Genomic DNA, 22380 nt, shown 5'->3' with positions numbered 1-22380 from the left:
TGGGGATTGAATGCTTTTAACCCAAAAGAAAGGGGCAAGGATCAAAATGAAAGGAAATTGAGGTGCTGCTCTATGAAGGGCAATTTTGTAGTTTAGGCAAATTTGCTCTGGCTCACCCTTACTTTAATAATTTAATATATGTTATCAGTTTTTCATCACCGATGCATCACCTCCTACATGGATGTCTACGTAAAGATGTGCCACCAGTCAATGATATATTATAAAATTGAATTTATATTTATTTTAATTTAGAAAAATTTGTATTTGAGTAATTTTCAATTTTTATCAAGTTTTCTAATACACACATGGAAAGCATTTCCAGAGTATAAAAACTACTCCAATTAGCTTTACGTTTATTCACAATCCATGCTCTCTACTCCCCACCTTTTTCGTCCATGAATTCACACAGACTCCATAAGCATCTTTTTTTTTTTGAAGCAATTCCATAAGCATCTTTAATTCAAGTAGACTCGACAAGTCGTGTAATTCATTTCCAAGTTGTAAAAAAAGTGACAAAATAACAATGATTAGCTCATTAGTAAATTTGGTCCTTAGTTAATTGTACATGTTCTATTTGGTCCTTGGCAGAAAGTAACAATGATTAGCTCTAGAGTATACTATTTTTTTTTAGGGAACCGTTTGAAATATTATTGATATAAAAAACAAGCTATACAAACTTAAGCGGAGGCTCATATTGAGCTTTACAATAGTGTCCTTAGACACCAAGTATTCCTCATCTTGCACTAATTTAGTAGTATAAAAGCTAATCATTCAAGTATACTAACAACAATGATTAGACAAGATAGAAACATTCCAAATTGACATCTAGTTATTAGTTTGAAAACTTACAAATATCAAACCTTAATTGATTTTGTATAGATATTATATAAGGTAAGCTTAAAAGAATAATTATGCATTATAAAATCGGTCTGTCTAATGATAGGGCATTCATTAAAATATATTTTGTGTGTTATATTTTTTGAAATATAAAATTAATTAGGGAAAGTAAATAAATACAAGAAAGGATAGGCAATATTAAATAGCAAAAGTATATAAATACAAAAGAGAATAATAATTGTTAGTATGTGTATATCTATGCTCCTTGTTTTTGCTTCTGTTTTTGAAAAACTGTTTTTCACATTCCAAATGCTACAGTAAATGTGTATTTCAAAAACAATTCCAAAAATACCATATCCAAACATTATATCAAAAACAACTCCAAATATACATATTTAATATGTATTTTTCAATTTGTAAATTTCAATTATGTATATATATATTATATTAATATAAATTGAAATATACAAATTGAAAATTATATATTTATATATTATATATTATATAAATATTATATACATTAATATTATACATAATATTGTATATTATACATAATATAATATAATATACATAATATGTAATATTGTATACATAAATGTATAAATATTTATACATAATATATTATGTAGATTATATTATAATATATACATTATTAATGTACTTTCATTATTATGTACATTATTGTGTATAATAATGTATAATAATGTTATGTATAATATATAATATACATAATATTAATTTTCTATAAATGTATATTATGTATAATATATTATATTATGTATATTATACTATATATATACAATATTATGTATATTATACAAATTGAAAACTTTATATTATACATTTATATATTATATATTATATAAATATTAATATAATGAAATATACAATAAATATTACAAATTGAAATATTATATAAACACCATATTTATAATATTATAATATTTATAATTAAAATTAATGTATATTATATATATTAAATATTTCTATATTAAATATTTATTTATTTATTTATTCATATTATAAATATTTTATTTTATTTAAAATATATTTTTATATATTTATATAAATATTAAATATTATATAAATAATATATAATAATATATAAATTATATATTATATATATTATACATTTATATAAATGTACTTTTATACATATTATATATATTTATGTATATTTATAGTATACATTTATATTATGCATTATATATAATATAATACATTTGTAATACATTGATACATTTATATTAATATACACAAAATTAATTTTACATTTATACATAATTTTAATATATTTATACATTTATATTAATTATATTAATACATTTATACATAATATTAATATATATTTATAATATATTAATTTATACATTTATATAATATTCATTTATAATTTATACATTTATAATAATATACACTTATACATTTATAAATATATTTATATTATGTATTATATATAATATAATACATTTATATATTTTTATATAAATATATAAAAATATTTATTTAAAAATATTTATAAATGTATTATAAATGCATAAATGTATATTTATATAAAAATATAAAATTTATAATTTATAATTTATAATCTATATATTTATAATAATATACATTTATACATTTATAAATATATTTATATTATGTATTATATATAATATAATACATTTATAATACATTTATATATTTTTATATAAATATATAAATACATTTATTTATAAATATTTATAAATGTATTATAAATGCATAAATGTATATAAATATAAAATTATAAAAATTATAAATTATAAAAATACTCAAAAATATGTTTTAAAAATACCTCTAAAAATAATCCAAAAAATATCTACAGTAAAAGTTTTTCATATAGTTTTTAAAAAATAACTAATCCAAACGGACTTGTATTTCAAAAACGAAATGCTACAGTGTTGTTTTTTAAAAACAACCCCAAAAACAGTTAATCCAAACGGACCTATGGTTAGTTAAAGTGAATGTTAGGTGTGTTAACGAGTGCTCGAATGGCACCCATCAGAACAACCTTATGGAATTTTATTAATTTGATATATATTCTACATAATTATTGCCATATCATTATTCCTTAAAGATGGGAAATAAAACCTTGTTCCATGTCATCACTCTACATAGGTCATAGGCGGTGATAAACCGGTGATGAGTTAACCGGTGATATATTTTATTATTCTACATTAACAGGTCCAAAACAAGCCTGCATACAAAAATAATAGGGCTATTTTGAAGGAATAACTGTTTTGTAGTTTAGTTAAAAAATGTTTTGTGACTTTTATTTCAGATAATTTCAGAAACCTCCCTTGAGTTTTTATAATCATATCACTTAGCACCTCTTAATTTTGAAAATTATCACTTACCTTTTTTATTTTAACTTTTTTGATAACATTGTTAAAAAATTCCTAAATATATTATTAAAAACTTGTTTTTGGATAAAGAGTATGTTTTCATTCCAATCTTGCCATTTTCTTGTGAACCCTTTTATTTTCATAACAAACCAAGTTAATTCCCTAATTTTTGAAAACTTGGTTGATATGGTTTTTTAAATAAGAATTATAAGAAGTTAACAAGGTTGGGGAACCTTTTAATAGTTTCCATGTGCACTAGAAATATAATAAAATTTAGAAATTCTAAACAATTTAAAGAACTCATAAAAGTCACCCAAAAAATTTTACCATGATGAAACTAACATTTTGCACCTTGAAAAGCACCTGAAATAAGTTTTTACAAATACAGTTGAGAATTTTATCTTTTATTAGTTTTCAATCCATTAATCTAAACGAAAATTAGAAACTTTAGAAAACTTGTACACAATTTATAAATCCTTGAATTCATATGAAAATAATTTCCAATAAAAAATAACTTCTTAGTCTTTGAGAACACCTCAAATGAGATTGTAGACGTAATTTTAAACATTTTGTCTTTTTTCTAGTTTTTGAGCCATCAATCTAGACAAAAAAAAAAAAAAATCAAGAAATTCCAAAAATTCTAAAAATTTGAAAAAAAATTCTAAATTGACCAAAAACACTTTGTAATAACACAATAATCTTTTTTGGCTCAAAAAACCTTAAATATAATCTTCAAAATAAATTGTTTGTACCGTAAAATACCTACTACTATATTGTGTTCTATCAGAACTACACATTTGCATAGTTTGTCTTTATTTTCAGGCTTTTATTAATATACTTTCAATTTTGAAGAAAATAATAGAGGACAACAAAGTGCATTTTTGGAATGAAAATGTCTTCTCCATCCAAAAATTAGATTTTTGATAATATATTTTGAAATGGGCTGACAGCTTTCAAAAAATTAAAAAGGGAAAACTTGATATTTTCAAAGTTCAAAAGTGCAAAGTGACATCTCAGAAACCTCAAGATAGGTTCCTAAAATTATCCTTAAAAAAAAAAGACACATAGCTGATGTAATCGGCCATATATAGCATTAAAAACATGGAAAATAAAAAACCAACTACTAGATATATGGGTTGAAAACAATAATTGTTGCATGAGACCATTGGTCTTAATAACCCTAAAACCTAATGCAACCCTAGTCTCAATTTCAGCTAGTAGATCAAGGCCTTCTCGATTATGTTACTTTTAATCTATCTTTTAACATGCAATTTTACTTTCAAGTCAATTTACATTTACTTCTAGCTCTACTATTGAAGACTTTATGGTTTTGATATCTGACAAATAATAATGTGAAGTATTAATGATTTAAGCTAAATGATTCATTAGATGAACACGTGACCATGTTTATAGTTTATTATTGTTATGACCCAAGTCAACCTAATAATAAAAGGGCAAATTAGCTGCTTGCTTGGTTCTCACCAAGGGTTTGAAAACTAAAACCCTACTGATTTACATGTAAGTTGTATTACATAAATATGATTCTACGTCTGGAACTGCAAAGTACATAATGAACTATTTGTGGATAAGATTGAAAACAAGATATGAACCCATGTAGGTTAGAATTACGAAGCAATAGGTGTACCATAGTAGTTTATAGAGTCAAGATGACTATGCACACCATAACTTTCTTGTTTCTTTTTTTTTTTCCAACTTTGATTTCTGCCTCAAAGAATCATACTTTTTTTTTCAAAAAAGAAAAAAGAAAAAAGTGCTTTCCCTTCTTTGGTGGTTACTTTCTTTTTACAACCATACATATCTTGAAGGCTATCAAATGTGCTTAAAATAGAATTTCCTTAACAACCTGAAGGGCTATCGTAATTCACTGTTTAGAGTATTTTACGCTTATTCACTACAACAGACTTACGGCTACTATATAAAGGCTAGGTTGAACAATTTCAGTTAACAATTTCAGTTAGTTCTTAATTGCCAAAATGGGCTACACAAATAAAATCCTTTTCGGCATTCTTGTATGCTCATTTTGGTTTGCAAACATTAGCTCTGTTTCTGGCAGTTTTATCCATGGTCCGCATTATGAAGTTCATGTGGTTAATTTGATGCCAAATCAAACATGGGTACACTGCTTTTCCAAGGATAATGAACTTGGATTTCATTATCTTCAACCAAAGGAAGATTTCCATTGGGACTTTCATATGAACTTCTTTGGAAGGACCCAATACTTCTGTCGTTTTTGGTGGGGTATAAAACAAGCCGGTTTTCGAGTATTCAAGGGTTTCGACATGTGTGGCGATTATGATTACCATCTGAATGTATGTCGTTGGGAAATCAGGCCAGATGGTTTCTATTATTCCACTACCGCCAAGAATGGGCACATCAAAACTAAACAACAAGATTGGTACTAGATAACGTATTGGAGTTTCAAAGTGTAATTTTTATTAATATTTTATATTGGATGTTTTGATAAATCTTCATATTCTTTGATATTTAAAATACTTGATGTATTTTCTGTCATTAGTACAGATTTAATGTAACAAAGCTACGATGTTTATATAAGAAAAACAACAAAAGGTTGAAATATTCCTTTTCCCCAATTACTTGGGCTTAATTTTCTACTATTACATTGCAATTCTAATCTAGTTATATTTCTAAATTGTCTCTCCAATTTAAATGTGCTAGTTCTGAATTTGTCTTTTCATTCTTTCTTTTTGATAATGTGGAAAGCTGTTAACAGTTAACAGAAGGAACATTGGAATTATGATTTTCATGAAACGTATATGTTCTGCTCCACAAGTTGTGGTAAGTCTTCAAGAAGATAGTTCTTGTTTGATACATTTTGCTCATGCACTATTTGGCCTTGGTTTTTTTTTTTTTTCTTAAAAAAGCCTTGCTGATATATTTTGAGGTTTCTTGGGGCTGGACTCAGTTTTTTTGGTCATTCCACCACCAAATCAAAAATGCTGGAATTGATGCCAACGCCCGCCAATGACCTTTACTGAATTTTAACATATTTTGGCAATAAATTATGAGATTTTTGCTATAAACGAACCATGAAGCATCGAGGTTTAAACTCCAACCCATAGATTAGCATTCTAGTCATGATAGTAGAGAATAACCGTATCTTAAAATCAATAAAAATAAAAAGATAAAAGGTGTGGAGGCAACAAAGCCTTGCGAAAGAAATTATGTGTTTTTGGTTGAAACTTGAAAATAAAAAAAAAAACTCAAAAAGCTCGAGCTCTTGGGCATTCGCCATATGGCACGGGCGAACATCCAATAGCCAATTACTTCCTATTCAATCTCACCCCTATAGGCATTAGAAGAACACCCTATTCCAAGACTCGCCTCAAAAATACCATCTAAAATACTAGGGAGGGACGCCAAAGATGTGCTTCGATCAATTTATTTACAATATGATCCTGCCCTTTTTTCTTTGAAAAATGCTCCTCTCTATGACAAACAACTCTACGAAATAGGAACAAAGTATAAGAGAGTCTACCCCTTGATTTTAGATATTCTCATATTTATATTTATCGTTTAGACATGTCATAATTTTCAATCATTTTTTTGTACGTGAACTATTTTTCTTTTTTATTTTTTTTGATACTACAAAATAGGACAATAACACAATATACTTTGCTTTTTCTCTAAACATCATTTTTTTTGAGCCTATTTTATATCTTTTTTTAAATAAAAAGCTATTGTTTAATGTTTTTATTCTGAAAGAGGAAAAAAATAATTTTTAATTTTTTTTGCCCATTTTAACACAAAGGGAACTTTTGTCATTTTAGTATTCCTGTTAGTTTGGTATGAACAAGGGAGGTGATTGTCATTTGGTTAAATTTGAGAGATGGATTCATTATTTGGTCAAACTTCGAGGTAAATTTGATTGATTGAAAGTATCCATTAACAACTAATCAATCAGCAATTAATGGTAAATACAGATCAATCATTGACATAATATCAATGATTTATTTAGGATATCAATCAATTAATCGTATAGATCACATATGACTCTAAAGGTAGAAATTCTTACAAGAGAATGCTGCTATAAAGATTGCAACTTATATGTAATACATTGCTCAATTAGATATTTCATGGACAATATTTTTAAAGTTTCTCGTACTTGTTTTTCTCCTTAGGATAAATATTGAAAAGGCCTTTTTCTCATGCCCGTTGATTATTTTTAATATCACTTTCCAGTTAGAACCAAGGACCAAACCAACAAAAGTTTTCCCACATGCTTTTTGGCACTGTAAGAAGGAATTTGGTGGAGAAGTTTCGAGTACCTAGTTATTTTTAATATGAAAATACCTCTTTTAATATATGAACACACATATATAGTGGACGTCTCAAACTCGAAAAAGAGATATTTAAAGTTGGAGTCATGCTGAATTTTGGATTTAATTGTGAAGACAATGGTCTATAATACATTCTGTAAATTACCGCAAAATTCTTTGTATGTTTTTCAAATTCATCACCTTGTAAATGAATATCTAGTATTACTGAATTCAAAATATGTGGATCAATTAAATCTATTGAAAAATTTGGAGCACAATTAAAGTAAATAGCTCCATTACAAACGTTGGTTTGAATCATAGATAAAAGTGAGGTTTTGTATCTTTTGAGTCTGGTATCTTTTGATCACAGAACTCTTGGTTGAATCCTATCCACCATTTAATCTTGAATTCTCTAACTAATGACATTGGGAGTGGTTTTTCTAATTCTTGATGAACTTTGAAACTCCAACAAAAAATCCCCGGTACTTTGAACTCCATGTGGAATAAAATTGGCCTTGTATATTCTTCCCCCTTTGCTTTTTTGAGATAGGTCTAGAATCCCATTAAAACATTTGGAGGTAAAATTTCTTTTTGAGGGCCAAACCATTGCCACCAATGATTGAACCAAATTGAAAATTCTCTGCTGCAACTTTCTTGGAATATAAAAAACCATGAATGATTGAAAGGTCTATACAAAAAAGCACGATACCATGCCATTTTGTAATCTTGATAAGTGAATCCATCTAGAATGGATCTTACTGAAAAAGATTTCTTTGAATAAAGAGAAGTCCATTCATTGGGAGAACAAACCTTCTTTATGATGCATTTTGTTTTACCGCAACTTGGATTAAAACTATATGAATATATCTATATCCTTTACTAAGATACTTTTGAATTGTATTATGATTCAATAATGGAACAAATTGATAATCTTCTTGAATAGAAATTGTTTCTTCATGAGTTTTAACTGATAAAGTTGTTTTGAAATCTAAGGGTCCTATTATGTAAAAATGTTCTATTTTTTCTTCTGGAATAGTCCAATCATTTTGGCTTCTATTTCCAAATCTTTAGTTTTTAATTCAGTAATTCTTTCAAATAAACCTATCCAAACAAAATCATTTTGTATGCATGATCAGGAACACCGTTGCTGCAGGTTGCGTTGGTGTAAATTATTTTGTCTTAGTACTTGTAACATTTTTCTAATAAAATGCTTAGGCTTACATTTCTCTGAAAAAAAAATCACTATATAAAAGTCTCTATTAAATAGATATTTAAAATATTCATATTATAAATATTTTATTTTATTTAAAATATATTTAAAATATATTTTTATATTATATAAATTATATATTATATATATTATACATTTATATAAATGTACATTTATACATAATATATATATTTATGTATATTTATAATATACTTATATTATGTATTATATTATATATAATACATTTATACATTATATTAATATACATAAAATTAATTTTACATTTATACGTAATTTTAATACATTAATACATTTATATTAATTATATTAATACATTTATACATAATATTAATATATATTTATAATATATTCATTTATACATTTATGTAATATTCATTTATAATTTATACATTTATAATAATATACACTTATACATTTTTAAATATATTTATATTATGTATTATATATAATATAATACATTTATATATTTTTATATAAATATATAAATATATATAATATACCTTTAAAAATAATCCAAAAAATATCTACAGTAAAAGTTTTTCATATAGTTTTTGAAAAACAACTAATCCAAACGGACTTGTATTTTAAAAACGAAATGCTACAGTGTTATTTTTTAAAAACAACCCCAAAAACAGCTAATCCAAACGGACCTATGGTTAGTTAAAATGAATGTTAGGTGTGTTAACGAGTGCTCGAATGACACCCATCAGAACAACCTTATTGAATTTTATTAATTTGATATATATTCTACATAATTATTGCCATATCATTATTCCTTAAAGATGGGAAAGTAAACCTTGTTCCATGTCATCACTCTACATAGGTCATAGGCGGTGATAAACCGGTGATGAGTTAACCGGTGATATATATTATTATTCTACATTAAAAGGTCAAAAACAAGTCTGCATACAAAAATAATAGGGCTATTTTGAAGGAATAACTGTTTTGTAGTTTAGTTAAAAAAATGTTTTGTGACTTTTATTTCGGATAATTTCAGAAACCTCCCTTGAGTTTTTATAATCATATCACTTAGCACCTCTTAATTTTGAAAATTATCACTTACCTTTTTTATTTTAACTTTTTTGATAACATTGTTAAAAAATTTCTAAATATATTATTAAAAACTTGTTTTTGATAACATTGTTTTCATTCCAATCTTGCCATTTTCTTGTGAACCCTTTTATTTTCATAACAAACCAAGTTAATTCCCTAATTTTTGAAAACTTGGTTGATATGGTTTTTTAAATAAGAATTATAAGAAGTTAACAAGGTTGGGGAACCTTTTAATAGTTTCCATGTGCACTAGAAATATAATAAAATTTAGAAATTCTAAACAATTTAAAGAACTCATAAAAGTCACCCAAAAAATTTTACCATGATGAAACTAACATTTTGCACCTTGAAAAGCACCTGAAATAAGTTTTTACAAATACAGTTGAGAATTTTATCTTTTATTAGTTTTCAATCCATTAATCTAAACGAAAATTAGAAACTTTAGAAAACTTGTACACAATTTATAAATCCTTGAATTCATATGAAAATAATTTCCAATAAAAAATAACTTCTTAGTCTTTGAGAACACCTCAAATGAGATTGTAGACGTAATTTTAAACATTTTGTCTTTTTTCTAGTTTTTGAGCCATCAATCTAGACAAAAAAAAAAAAAATCAAGAAATTCCAAAAATTCTAAAAATTTGAAAAAAAATTCTAAATTGACCAAAAACACTTTGTAATAACACAATAATCTTTTTTGGCTCAAAAAACCTTAAATATAATCTTCAAAATAAATTGTTTGTACCGTAAAATACCTACTACTATATTGTGTTCTATCAGAACTACACATTTGCATAGTTTGTCTTTATTTTCAGGCTTTTATTAATATACTTTCAATTTTGAAGAAAATAATAGAGGACAACAAAGTGCATTTTTGGAATGAAAATGTCTTCTCCATCCAAAAATTAGATTTTTGATAATATATTTTGAAATGGGCTGACAGCTTTCAAAAAATTAAAAAGGGAAAACTTGATATTTTCAAAGTTCAAAAGTGCAAAGTGACATCTCAGAAACCTCAAGATAGGTTCCTAAAATTATCCTTAAAAAAAAAAGACACATAGCTGATGTAATCGGCCATATATAGCATTAAAAACATGGAAAATAAAAAACCAACTACTAGATATATGGGTTGAAAACAATAATTGTTGCATGAGACCATTGGTCTTAATAACCCTAAAACCTAATGCAACCCTAGTCTCAATTTCAGCTAGTAGATCAAGGCCTTCTCGATTATGTTACTTTTAATCTATCTTTTAACATGCAATTTTACTTTCAAGTCAATTTACATTTAGATCAAAACAAGTAAATTTTTCTTTTATTAAAATGGAATGAAATAACAATACCAAGTGAATTTGAAATAAAAAATCCACAAATAGCAAGAAATATAGAACAAACTACTACAGAAGATATTATAGAAAAACCTGATGGAAATACTTTAATAAGATTCGCTTCATTAAGAGAAAGACCTAGTTCAAGTTATTCATGGTTACCAGCTAGACATTCAAATTATGAATCTACTGAAATAAATTTTCCCATAGAAAATACTTCAACCTTTAAATATAAAACCCCAGTTCCAGAGGTAATAAATCAAAATCAAACAGAATACTCTCCCACACATTCACAAATGAGAGGAGAAATAAATTTTATAAAAAAACCTTATATAATAAATCATAAATGTTTACAAGAAGATTTTGAAGATGAAGAAAATAGGGAAAAAAGAATTTAGTTTTTTCAATTAGAATCTGAATACAAGAACAAATTAATTATAGAATGGAAAAATGAATTAGATAAACAGAAATTTGATTTTCCTTTCTTTACATGGTTAGCATTTTATACGTCAAAATTGGGAATAAATGACATATATAATACATCTCAAATAAATGTTCAAACTAATTTATATAAAAAATGGAAGTTAAAAGACGATCAAATTATAACATCCATACACCCTCCATTACAAGAAGTAAAAATAAATATAGGAAAAGGAGAAATAATAGCCTCACCTTTTAAAAAGGGAAGGGAAGCTGAATCAAGTACATCTAATACAATAAATTTAGAAGATATTAAAAAAGTATACCAACAAAATAATTATACAAATCAAATTCTTCATACAATTTCTCAACATATGGAAATATTAAATACAAAAATAGATACATTAAAGAAACCAGATTTAAAGTTCCCAAATGATATTTCAGCACCGCATTTTCAACCTAGAAGTTTGACCAAAGAAAAGGAACAAGATTTAGTACAAAATATTAATAATCAAAAAATAAATACTACAGATAATATATTAAATAAAATATCTCAAGCATTACAAAACTTAACAGAAGTAAAACCTTCAACACCCAAAATAAATGCTTTAGATCAAATTATAAGAGATAATTCAACTGAGCAATTCGAAAATTCAATTGAAGAATCAACAAATTCAGATCTAGAAGAAAATATAATATTACCTATAGAAACTCAATTTGAAGAAGAAGGAGAAAATCAATTAAATAGAATAAGAAGAAGAAGGATAAATGATAATACCAATAAAAATTGGAAAATGGTAAGTACAAAAAATTATTATCCAAGACCTAGCCCTCCAGATATTCAATATGAAGAAAGATCAAAATTTCGTACCACTAAATATGATGGAGATTCAATTTATGAATGGAATATAGATGGTAAAGCTGAATATGAAGTATTAAATAATTTGCAAGAAATGGGAATGGCTAGACTTGCTTATAAAATTAAAAATATTCAAGAGAGAAATATTGCAACATTATTAGTTTCAGGATTCACTGGACAATTAAAAAATTGGTGGGATAATACTCTAACATTACAAGATAAATTATCAATATTAGAACATACCCAAGAAATTGAAGATGACCAAGAAAATATTCAGATACAATCAGATGCTGCAGAATTCTTAATAGTAACAATAGTAATGTATTTCATAGGAAATCCAAAAGAAGAATTAAATTCTAATAAAACATTTTTAACAAATTTAAGATGTCCTACATTATCAGACTTTAGATGGTATAAAGATATGTTTTTAACAAATGTATTAAGAAGACCAGATTGTAATGCTTCATTCTGGAAAGAAAGATTCATAACAGGATTACCAAGTTTATTTTCACAAAGAATAATGGATAGTTTACAAAAGGAAATGGGAACAGATGTAATTTCATTTGAAAATATTACTTTTGGACAATTATTTTGCTTTTGTGAAAAAAGAAGGATTAATGTTATGTTCAGAATTAAGATTACAAATAAAATATGGTTCTAAAACCAAGGAAGTAGGATCATTTTGTGATGCATTTGGAATCAAAAGAATTAAATCACCATCAGCATACAAAAAGAAAGTTAAAAAATATAATAAAAAATTAAAATATAAAAGACCTAAAGAAGATAAACCAGAAAGAAAGAGAAAGTTTATTAAAAGAAAAATTGTTTGTTACAAATGTGGAAAAATAGGTCATAAAGCAAACAAATGTAAATTAAAAGAAAAAATTACAGAGATATGTGCAGATGAAGAAGAAATTAAAAATAAATTAATAAACTTATTAATAAATGAAAAAGATCAAAGTTCAGAAGATGATTTTTATAATGACTTAACTAGTTCAGAAAGTGAAAAAGATTGTAATTGTTCTAATACTCCAAAATATATAAATGTTATAACTAAAAAAGAAGATAAAGAATTTTTATTAGATATAATAGAAAAAATAGAAGATCCAATAGCTAAAAAGGAATATTTAGAAAGATTAAAAAGTTTAATCATTCAAGAAGATAAAATGCCAAAAATAATAGAACCTTTTAGTATTTCGAAATTAATAGATAAATATCCAAATATAAATATAATGAAGAAAGAAACTACAAAAGATCTTCAATCAGAAATTAATAATCTAAAAATACAAGTAAAACAATTACAACAAGAAATTATAGAATTAAAAACAAAAGATTTAGAAATAGAAGCAAAAATAACTTTAATAAATAATCAGCCCTCAACTTCTAATTCTAAAACAGAAGAAATATCCATATCAGAAAAACCAGTAGACGATGATCAATATTTAAATACTATAGAAAAAATGACATTTCAAAAATGGTTTGCTTTAGTAACAATTACAGTAGAAGATTTCAAAGAAACCTTTGTAGCTCTAATAGATAGTGGAGCTGATGCAAGTTGCATTAAAGAAGGAATAATTCCTACTAAATATTGTGAAAGGACAAATGAAACATTGATGGCAGCAAATGGAGAAAATTTACAAGTAAAATATAAATTTACAAAAGGATCAATATGTAACAATGAATATTGTATTAAACATAATTTCAAAATTGTAAAAAATATAAATCATGATATAATATTAGGAACACCTTTTTTAATACAGATTTATCCATTTTTAGTAAGTAATGAAGGAATTTCGATAAATATAATGGGAAAAATTATTACTTTTAAGTTCTTAACTCCAATAAAACAGAGAGAATTACAGACTTTACAAACATCTTCTATTTATAAAACAATAAATGCTATTACCAAAGTACAACAACATATAAGCTATATTAAAGAAGAAAAGTCTCATTTAAAAATTGAAGAACAATTAAAAGATATTAAAATACAAAAAAGAATATCAGAACTAGAAGAGTTATTACAAAAAGAAATTTCTGCAGATATTCCTAATGCTTTTTGGGATAGAAAACAACATATGATAGAATTACCTTATGAAAAAGATTTTAATGAAAAGAATATTCCAACTAAAGCTAGACCAATACAAATGAATTCTGATTTATTAGAATTTTGTAAAAAAGAGATAAAAATATTAATAGATAAAAAACTAATAACCCCCTCAAAATCACCATGGAGTTGTGCTGCATTTTATGTTATGAATCAAGCAGAAAAAGAACGAGGAGTTCCAAGATTAGTAATAAATTATAAACCATTAAATAAAGTATTGCAATGGATTAGATATCCAATTCCCAATAAAAAAGATTTGCTTAATAGACTATTTAAAGCAAAGATATTTTCAAAATTTGATTTAAAATCAGGATATTGGCAAATATTAATAAATCCAAAAGATAGATACAAAATAACATTCACAACACCCTTTGGACATTATGAGTGGAATGTAATGCCATTTGGATTAAAAAATGCACCATCAGAATTTCAAAATATAATGAATGACATTTTCAATCCTTACAGTTCATTTAGTATAGTATATATTGATGATGTATTAATATTTTCTGAATCATTAGAACAGCATTTTAAACATTTAAATATATTTTTAAAAATAGTCAGGAAAAACGGATTAGTGGTTTCTGCACCAAAAATGAAATTATTCCAAACAAAAATAAGATTTTTAAGACATGACATATACCAAGGAACAATAAAACCAATCAATAGAGCTTTAGAATTCACTACTAAATTTCCAGATGAAATAAAAGATAAAAATCAGTTACAAAGATTTTTAGGATGCTTAAATTATATAGCAGATTTCTTTCCTAAATTAAGACAAGAATGCTCTATATTATTTAATAGATTAAAGAAAAATCCAAAGCCATGGACAGAAGAACATACTCAAAAAATAAAATATTTAAAAGAAAAAGTTAAATCCTTGCCGTGTTTATGTTTACCACATCCTAAAGCATTCATGATAGTTGAAACAGATGCATCAGAATTAGGATATGGAGGAACACTAAAACAAAAATTAGAAGAGTCAAAAGAAGAGTTAGTTAGATTTCATTCAGGAACCTGGTCTGATCCTCAAAAGAATTATTCAACTATTAAAAAAGAAATTTTATCAATAGTTTTATGTATATCAAAATTTCAAGATGATTTATATAACAAGAAATTTTTAATAAGAATAGACTGTAAATCTGCAAAAGAGATTTTACAAAAAGATGTTCAAAATATAGTTTCAAAACAAATATTTGCTAGATGGCAAGCTATTTTATCTGTTTTTGATTTTGATATAGAATTCATTAAAGGAGAAAATAATTCATTACCAGATTTTCTTACTAGAGAATTTTTACAAGGACATGGATCGTGAATTGATGGTTCAAAGAACAGATCGAGAATATACCAATTATTTGAGAGCTCAGAGAGATTCTCCCAAACTTCAAAACAAAGAAAAGGCTATCCAATCCCGAGGATATCAATATTTTGTTCAAACTAGCCATGGTAGGCAAAGTATTCCAGCCTATCAAATTCCTAAACATGATACCATATGTGACGCCCCACTTCTCCCTAAGGCGAACCAAAGGGTATCCGCGGGACGTCTGCCCAACTCTCGCCAGGACTCACTACAATCCATCATTCAAAAGCTCGAAATACTTTAAGTAACTTCAAATATCTCACACTTACAATTATGTAGCTTTCAAGCTTAAATACAACTCAACGGAAAAGGGTACAATAGCCATCCGTTATAATATAACTTAAAATCTTCAAAAGAAAACAATCTAGTACTACTCACGAACACCCTTGGTCTCGAACCCTGTAAAAGAAAACCACAACGTGGGATGAGCTACACAGCCCAGTGAGGTTCCAAGACACTCTAACAATTCAAATAAATCAAGTAAGTTGGGCATATCATATGCATGGTTCAAGGTTACACAATGGCATGTTATCATGAGGTGATGATCACTGTACGGGTAATTTGAGACATGTATCATGGTATAAGACATTTATCATGAGACAGTTATCATGGTTCAAGACATTGGCATGTATAGTTCACGAGTAATTGGAGCTTATTACCGGTGCGAGTAATTCAGCATATTACAGGTAGGGAGCATTAACATGAAACCGGTACCATGATATGAGTACATTGAACAGGTAACAGATATGGAGCATACCGCAGGCATGCCTCAGGATTTCATGTTGACATTTTAGCATGAAACAATTATCATGATACAAGGTAAACATATACTGTAGGATACGGTGTTCCAGTGGAACTCTGTCGGTCATCTGCACCTTATGACTTCCGGGTCCCCTCGGTTTGACTGGCCATCACCTTATCCCTCCAGTGGTAATACTCGAGTATACCGAAACGGTGTCCCAAGGTTCCAACCTACCCGACCGAGCCCAGTCCTGGCTCGAGTAGGTTAGTAACCATGAGCAGGGCCCAGTTCAGCTTAAAGCTTACAACATGCACAGGTAACCAAGTAATTCGACAAAAGGTAAAATTCATCATTTGGGTAGGTCGAGTGAGATAAAGTACACACTCGCCTAACAATAATGGACAGCTTCATGTAACATGTGATTCATGATAATCAAGTAATCAAGTAGTAATGTCGGTTGGTAAACGGTTCACTGTTAACGGTTGACGGTTCACGGTTAACGGTTAACGGTTAAGTAGTGACGGTTAATTGACAGGCATTTGTCATATGAATAGGCCATCATTGGCCGTTATCCCATTTTTAGCATGTGAGAGTCGAGGAGATTCACTCCAACGACGTATGCAACCTTAGCATACTAAGTCATGTTATTCGATCATTTCCAAGCATGAGTTATTCATCTCAAAAGAGAACGAGTGCGATAAAGTACACACTCGACTCCATTTTTTTTTTAAAAACCGAGTAGGCTAAGCAAGCAATCTAGCAAGTTAAGCATGTATCGAGTTCATATGGTCATTTGATATGGTTAATCATTTAACCAATTCATGTAGATATACAATGCAAGTATACATTCCTTAAATAGGCATGAGTATGGTAAATACTTAACACATAGCACTTAACACTTAATAATCATAAAATAAACATGTCCTAGACTTATTCAATTATGTATTCCTATATGGAACACTCACCTAGTCAAAACAAGCGAGTAGTTCTCAAACAAGCGTTTGGGCGTCCACTTCGAGTTTCTCTTGAAGGTCTTCTTGAGCGCCTGAGCAATTAACCATCAACTATTATACACTATCACTTAGAACTCCTACTTATCAAAGAAGGTTGTACAATCTAAAGGGAATTCATGAATTGGGCCTTAATTATTAATAATCGAGGCTCAAGAGTAAAGTTTTAAAGTCTAAAGAGAGAGACTAATATTTTCCATGAAATCGAGTTCAAAATGTTCAATCGGTATCGAGAAAAGAAGGCAAGTTTCCAAAATCTCATTTTCTAAGAAATTGACAAATTTCAGCTTTGGGTGTCAATTTTAGAAAAATCGTATCTTGCACTATGTAGGTCCAAAATTGGAAAGCTTGATACTGTTGGAAACTTCTTCAAAAGCGCTAAAAGTTCCTAGAAGATACTTTTCCATGATTCCAAACAGAAGGTATTCAAAAATTGACTCGAAGTTGCTGCTTGGGACCATTTAGACAGTTTCGGGGTTGGTTTTTGACCATCTTTGAAAATCCGGCAAAATTCACACAATACGAACTAACCTCCAAAATTTAGAACTCAATTAGAGCTACAATCAAAGTTTAAAACGAAACAAACGGTACAAGAATTGAAGTTTTGAGCGCCAAAATATAGCAGCTCAAAGTTGGCTAAAAATTCCTCCTCGATCAAGAATTTCCAGATTTAAACATGAACTTTGGGACTTTGTTTGAACATCTAAACAGACTCGGAATGGCACCAAATTTGGTATGATTATACTACCATATAAGGGCTATTCCTCTGTCAAATTTCATAGAAAATATGCAAGGAAAGTCACTTAACAAAATCACTCAAGTTTCCAAATTTTTAAGGCAAAGCTGCCTCGTGTATGAAAATTTCCTTTTCTAAACTTTTGACCAAGGGAAGATACCTAAAACATGTCTCGTTTATGATAATCAGGTCTAGTAAGAATTCAAAATACATTTGATAGGTGATTTACATCAAGAATTTCGAAATAACAAGTCCCAAATCATTGTTAGTTACAAATCTGTCCAAGTGGAAAATTCTATCACTGTAGCTGTTTCAAACTTTGGCCACAACTCACTCAATTCAACTTGGAATTGGGCGTGGTTGATGGCGTTGGAAAGCTCTCTCATAAAGCTGAATTTTCTCAGAAGAAACCATTTTCAAATTACATTCACAAACAGCTCGTTTTTGAGCATCAAGATACAAGTCCTGTCCTGTCTCCTGGAGAGAAACGAAACAGGACAGTGATTTTCAATCGAATGGTGTGGCTCCCTCAAGTGGAACCATAATGTGAAATTGGTACCAATGGAAAGCTGGGAATGTCTAGTTTCCAATGCCACAAACGGCACTTGATTTCGACATCGGAGCAAAGAGTTATAGCCGATACAAGATGACTGCCTGGGCAATACGGGATTCATTTTCCAGTTTTGCTAACTTTGGAAATCAACTCATTTAACCAACCAAATCATGTTATTTTTCAATGAAATTTTGTACACACTCACAATAACATGTAAACAATATAATCAAGTCATTAGAACCTCAAAATTGTGCACAAAAATGGTCGGACAAGGCAGGGGTAAAACGGTCACTTTTGCTCCAAGCACCTCCTATGATTTTCTACCAACAATACAACATTAATCCACTAATTTAAGCACTAAACCACCATTAAATCCATCATCAAGCATGAGATCAGTCCTCAAGACAAAGGTGGGAGTTCATAGAGCCCACCCATTTCATTTTACACCATAAACAAGCTACCCAAATGCAAATACTACCTTATACATGTAAGATGATCTTCATAAAGCAAGATTTAAGTGTTGGATTAACACCTACTTGATTAGATGATGAAGGCAGAAATTTTGGCCACTCTTTGCTCCAGAAAACCGTGGCTTTTCAGCTCTCTTTTGCAGCTCAAAATACTCCTCAAGTGTTAAGCTAAGGGTGGTTTAAGTTTGGTGTGAATCGGATGAAGATTGAGTAGGATTTGGTGAAGTAAACTTGATCCTTTTCTATCTTGATGTTGCACGGCTGGAATGGAAGCAAAAGAGGCAGCAATTGAGGTAAGTATATGGAGGGTTTTAATCTAGTGTGATGCTCCCATGTGAAACTAAAATGTGTGGCTCTCATTGATTCAAAGGTCAACTCTTTTTCCCGCGTTTCGTGCTCGATTCCTCTCGAGTTTGTTTCACTAGTGCACTAAACCTCTAATGCACTTATATTCATATAAATATTATTCACTCTCAATTGTCCCAAAATAAGGGTCTAACGTTCCTCAATTTAAATCGCGCGTGTGAAAACGCGTATCTCCAATTTAAGCGCAATAACGCGAAACTTCCGAGAAATTCTTATAACGATAGTACTAATAACTATCACTTGAGTATTTAAACATTAAAATACCTAATTTAGGTCCATTGTACATGTCTCCAATATTCCAAACTTATTGTACTCTCAATCGGTCAAGATTTCCAAAAACGTGTTAACTATTTTCACTAAACGAGCTTTCGAAAATTAATTTTTGAAACAAGTCACTTTAAAAATATAATGAAACTATATTTTCATGTAATTAGGTCTTAAGAGCTTAGAAAATAATATTCGGGGTAAAAGGCCAAATAAATAATTAAATAAGCTAGAAATAGGAGATTAAATAAGTAAATTTTGCGAGTCCTCACACCATATATATTCAAAAAAGCCCTTATGCTACCATTACTCCACAAGAAAGAGCTTTTATTATTCAAAGAGAGATTCAGCGAAATACTATCCGAATTCAAGTCCTGAGAAGAGTTGAAAGAAATGAAGAATTTATTCAGTACTACAAAGAACAAAATAAGCAATTATCTGACCAGCTTAAAGATATTGTTTATTAATATTGCAGAAATATGGATTCAAAAGCGGGGAATTCCAGGCCAAAGACTCCTCAAGATTATGAGATGAGTCTAACTCCTGTAACCCAAAATAGATTCCAAATATTGCAGGATTTCCCAGCCTTGACATATAGTCAAGCTGCCTACACTCCCACTTCTTCTCAAATAAAACCTCTTCAACAAATTTCAAAACCTTCAGAAAAATCCAATGAAAATATCTATTTCACCAAGCCATTTACTCAACATATTACTCTAACCAGATTTCAAGAAGTACCTTTATACTCTACCCTCAATCAAATTACCCAAAGAATCTTTCCTAAAAAATGCTATTGGCAACCAGATGATTCCTCAAAAAATTTGGATTACTATGAATTAATTCTTACAGATACTCAATCTGTTGAAATATTTTCTATTCCAGATAGAAAAAATCCAAATATAGTCAGCCATTCAAAATGTATAATAAAGAAAGTTTGTTCTCCCAATGAATGGACTTCTCTTTATTCTAAAAAATCCTTTTCAGTAAGATTTATTCCAGATGGATTTACATATCAAGATTACAAAATGGCATGGTATCGTGCTTTCCTTTTTAGACCATTCAATCATTCCTGGTTCTTCACATTCAAAGAAAGTTGCAGTAGAGAATTTCCAATTTGGTTCAATCATTGGTGGAAATGGTTTGGACCACAACCAGAAATTCTACCTCCAAATGTGCTTATGGGATTTCAGACATACCTAAAAAGAGTAAAGGGGGAAGAATATACAAGGCCAATTTTATTTCATATGGAGTTCAAAGTTCCATGGATCTTTTGCTGGAGTTTTAAGATCCATCAAGAATTAGAAAAATCACTTCCAATGTCATTGGTCAGAGAATTCAAAATTAAATGGTGGACAAGATTCAATCAGGAATTTGGAGATCAAGTAAACGTCATCAGATTCCTAACAACAGGGGACAAACTCAAGTGGACAAAACAGCTACCTACTCCAACCACTACGGTACCTATTACAACAACTTCTCCACCTACTCCAACCACTATGGCACCTACCCCAACAACTACTCCAATAAAGAAAGAAAAAGAAAAAGATACCGAGATGGTATCCGAGGCAAGTTCAAATGATTTTCTGATGAAAAAGATGATTCAAGATCCAAGACTACTCAAAGAATATTTGGACTATTTGCAAAAGCAGGATAAAAAAGAAGAAACCAACAAAATTGACGAGTCAGCAGAATCATCCGAATCTACTTTCGATCCTTTCGGAGGACCATGCGGACAAGATCCAAATGACTTTTGAAAAAGATGTCGGCCACAAATAAAGTATCGACTCAAAAGACAAATGAAATTCAAATGAAGATGAAATGAGAAGTCCCGAGCCTCTATAAATAGAATCAAAATTCAGAAGAAAGGCATCGGCGAATACTACGAGACTAGATCAGTGAAAACTCTCCTTATTCTGTAATTCAACCAATCTCTTTTCAAGTTCAACCACTCTTTTGTATTCAAGCATCTTTTATATTCAATAAAGAAGATTCAAGGTTTTTACAATACAAGCTTCCGTTGTCTACTCAATATTCTTGTAAGTTCATTTACATTAAATCTTATTACTTTTCTATGCAATCATCAATAGACAGCAGCCTGGGTAGAAGTGGTATCAGAGCCACATTACGACTGCATATTTAGACTTTGAATTTATTACTTTATTTGAATTACGTTTCTATTTCAAATTGGCTAATTTATGCATTTATGTTTATTTATTAAATTTTACTGAAATCGTTGGTAAGACTTGATGCCTTGTAAGCCCGTTGGTAAGTCCAGGTTAGGATGTTCCAGGCATAGTGCTCGGTTGTTCCAGGTTAAGTAAAAATTTTAAAAAAATAAAACATGGCTGCATTTTTTAGACAATTTAAAATAGGATCTAATTCAAAG

General features: G+C 28.5%; 1 long non-coding RNA gene across 1 annotated transcript; it reads right to left on the bottom strand.

The window, feature by feature from the left end:
* Window positions 1–15876: 15876 nt before the first annotated feature.
* Window positions 15877–19662, bottom strand: LOC113702386 (uncharacterized). Its single transcript, XR_003451116.2, has 3 exons — window positions 19431–19662; window positions 17561–17640; window positions 15877–16252 (listed from the first exon to the last, which is right to left on the bottom strand). It is a non-coding gene; the product is annotated as an uncharacterized lncRNA (long non-coding RNA).
* Between the last annotated feature and the right edge of the window lie 2718 nt (window positions 19663–22380).

This window comes from Coffea arabica, chromosome 7e (assembly GCF_036785885.1).
Source record: "Coffea arabica cultivar ET-39 chromosome 7e, Coffea Arabica ET-39 HiFi, whole genome shotgun sequence".
Taxonomy (NCBI): domain Eukaryota; kingdom Viridiplantae; phylum Streptophyta; class Magnoliopsida; order Gentianales; family Rubiaceae; genus Coffea; species Coffea arabica.
The sequence above is the reverse complement of the archived record's forward strand: the minus strand, read 5'-3'. Positions and strand labels throughout refer to the sequence as shown.